This window comes from Pan paniscus, chromosome 15, assembly GCF_029289425.2.
Source record: "Pan paniscus chromosome 15, NHGRI_mPanPan1-v2.0_pri, whole genome shotgun sequence".
Taxonomy (NCBI): Eukaryota; Metazoa; Chordata; class Mammalia; order Primates; family Hominidae; genus Pan; species Pan paniscus.
Window position 1 is genome coordinate 1,602,501 of NC_073264.2, and position 3,148 is coordinate 1,605,648.

General features: G+C 73.8%; 2 non-coding genes across 2 annotated transcripts in view; both read right to left on the minus strand.

Moving 5' to 3' along the window:
• LOC129396796 (28S ribosomal RNA) overlaps positions 1 to 64 on the minus strand; it is a 5,074-nt gene extending 5,010 nt beyond the window's left edge. The window contains exon 1 of the ribosomal RNA XR_008624242.1: positions 1 to 64. This exon is cut by the window's left edge and continues 5,010 nt beyond it. This is a non-coding gene — a ribosomal RNA (28S ribosomal RNA).
• Positions 65 to 1,233: 1,169 nt separating this feature from the next.
• LOC129396828 (5.8S ribosomal RNA) lies at positions 1,234 to 1,386 on the minus strand. Its single transcript, XR_008623998.1, has one exon. It is a non-coding gene; the product is annotated as a 5.8S ribosomal RNA (ribosomal RNA).
• Positions 1,387 to 3,148: the final 1,762 nt, after the last annotated feature.

Here is a 3,148-nt window from a genome sequence, read left to right on the forward strand (position 1 = left end):
TTTCTTTTCCTCCGCTGACTAATATGCTTAAATTCAGCGGGTCGCCACGTCTGATCTGAGGTCGCGTCTCGGAGGGGAACGGGGCCGGCGGGCGGGGACGGGCCGCTCGGCGGACGCGGACGGACGGCATCGCGCCGGCCCGACCGGCCGCCCGCCCGACGCCCCGTCGAGAGACGGGCCCGGCGAGGGGAGAGGCGACGGGAGAGAGAGCCGCGGCCGACGGCACCCCCGCGCCGCCCCGCCGGAGCGGGACGACCGGAGGGAGGGGCACGGGCCGGGGGCGGGACGGGCACCGCACACACCCCGACCCGTCCCCCGCGGAGGTCGCGGGGCACGGGTCCGAGGACGCGGCGGCGGAGCCGCCCACGCCCCGACGCGGAAGCTCGGGACGGGGCCCCGGCACGGCGCGGCGCGGCCGCGAGCCGGGGGCGGGCGCGCGACGGCGGACGACACCGCGGCGTCCCGCGGGTCGCCGCCGGGGACACGCGAACCCCGGGACCGCGGCCACGGGCGCGGCCGGGCGGGCCGCGGGGCGGGCTTCCGGCCCCGGACGACGCGCCGCGAGGCGAGCCGGGCGGGCGGGCGTGCGTTCGGGAGGGCGAGGAGGACGGGGCCTCGGAGGAGGGGCGGCGGGGAGGAGGAGGAGGGGCGCGGGAGCGGCGGTCGGCCGGACGCCGGGCCGCCACCAGGGGCGGGCGGCGAACCGCGGCGACCGGGACGCGCTCCCCCACCCTCTCTCTCCCCGCCAGACCCCTTCCCTCCGGACCCGCCTTCCTCCCCCCCCCCCCGCCACCACACGCAACACGCCCCCACCGCCGACGGCGACGGGCACGGGACCTTCCACCCGGCCGGGGCCGACGAACCCCGAACCCCGAGAGCCGCGTGCGGCGCGAGGGAGCCCCCGAGGGAGGAACCCGGACCGCAGGTGGCGGCCACGGGAACTCGGCCCGAGCCGGCTCTCTCTTCCCCTTCTCCGTCTTCGCGGGCGGCGGCGCCGCCCTCCCTCTCTCTCTCTCTCTCGACCGGGCGCCCCCCTCCCCCCTCCACCCGACGCGTGACCACGCAGGGCCCGCGGGGGGAGGCGGAAGGGGCGGGCGCGGCGGGAAGAGGAGGGCGGACGTCGCCGGGTCTGCGCTTAGGGGGACGGAGGGCCCCGGCGGGCCCTGCGAGGGAACCCCCAGCCGCGCACCCCGAGGAGCCCGGAGGCACCCCCGGGGGCGATTGATCGGCAAGCGACGCTCAGACAGGCGTAGCCCCGGGAGGAACCCGGGGCCGCAAGTGCGTTCGAAGTGTCGATGATCAATGTGTCCTGCAATTCACATTAATTCTCGCAGCTAGCTGCGTTCTTCATCGACGCACGAGCCGAGTGATCCACCGCTAAGAGTCGTACGAGGTCGATTTGGCGAGGGCGCTCCCGACAGACACCACCGGGAGGCCCTCCTGGCGCGGCACGTCCCCCAGAGGAGAGGGGGTTGCCTCAGGCCGGCCAGAGAGACAGCAAGAACGGGACCGGACTCCGGAGAGGGGTCGGAAGGTTTCACACCACGGGGAGGCGCGCGCCGCCCACGCAGGGGCGAGCGCGGACACCACCCCACAGGCGCCCGGGGGGTTCCCGCCCCCACGGCGCGGGGCGCACGCCACACGCGCGGCACGCGCGCGGCGGCCGCCGGGTAAAGCCCCCACCCGACGGCCGCCGCGACCGCGGCACCGGCGGAGGCGGCGCGGCCCCGGCCGGGGGGCGGAGTCCGCGGGGGAGGCGCGGGAGGAGCCGGGCCCCTCCCGACGGGACTCCCCCGCGGGCCCACCACCGCCCCCGACCCGCGGGCGGACGGGCGATCCCCCAAGGGGTCTTTAAACCTCCGCGCCGGAACGCGCTAGGTACCTGGACGGCGGGGGGAGGGCGGACGAGGAGGGGGGGACCGGCGTCCGGCCCCCGACCCTCGAGACGCCCTAGCGGGAAGGCCGGGGAGAGAGCGAGCGGGGCCGTGCCCGGTGGCGCGGAGCGGCGCGCGGCGGAGGCGGCGACGGGAGTCCGGCCCGGCCCCGACGACGGGGAGCCGGCGCGCGGCGGGGCCGGACGACGGGCCCCGGCGGGGAGGAGGGCACCGAGACCCCCCCCCCAAACCCGCCGTGACGCCGCCGAGAACCGCCCCCGCGCCCGCCGACACACACGTCCGTCGGGGCCGCGGCCGGGGACCGCTCCCCGCCGCCCACCGGCCCGCCGGCCCCACGACACGCGCACGCGAACACGCCCCCCTTTCTTTCTTTCTCTCTCTCTCTCTCTCGCTCTCCCCCCACGTCGCCCTCCCGAGTTCTCCGGCTCTCGCGGCCGGCGGGGCCGGGCAGCGAACGAACGAACGGACGGCACACGGGCCCCGCCCGCGCACGCGCCGCGTGGTGGCGGGGGGGGGGGTGGGGGAGGGAAGCGCGCGGCGGCGCCGCCGCGGCCTCGCCCCCTTCGGCTCCGTTAATGATCCTTCCGCAGGTTCACCTACGGAAACCTTGTTACGACTTTTACTTCCTCTAGATAGTCAAGTTCGACCGTCTTCTCAGCGCTCCGCCAGGGCCGTGGGCCGACCCCGGCGGGGCCGATCCGAGGGCCTCACTAAACCATCCAATCGGTAGTAGCGACGGGCGGTGTGTACAAAGGGCAGGGACTTAATCAACGCAAGCTTATGACCCGCACTTACTGGGAATTCCTCGTTCATGGGGAATAATTGCAATCCCCGATCCCCATCACGAATGGGGTTCAACGGGTTACCCGCGCCTGCCGGCGTAGGGTAGGCACACGCTGAGCCAGTCAGTGTAGCGCGCGTGCAGCCCCGGACATCTAAGGGCATCACAGACCTGTTATTGCTCAATCTCGGGTGGCTGAACGCCACTTGTCCCTCTAAGAAGTTGGGGGACGCCGACCGCTCGGGGGTCGCGTAACTAGTTAGCATGCCAGAGTCTCGTTCGTTATCGGAATTAACCAGACAAATCGCTCCACCAACTAAGAACGGCCATGCACCACCACCCACGGAATCGAGAAAGAGCTATCAATCTGTCAATCCTGTCCGTGTCCGGGCCGGGTGAGGTTTCCCGTGTTGAGTCAAATTAAGCCGCAGGCTCCACTCCTGGTGGTGCCCTTCCGTCAATTCCTTTAAGT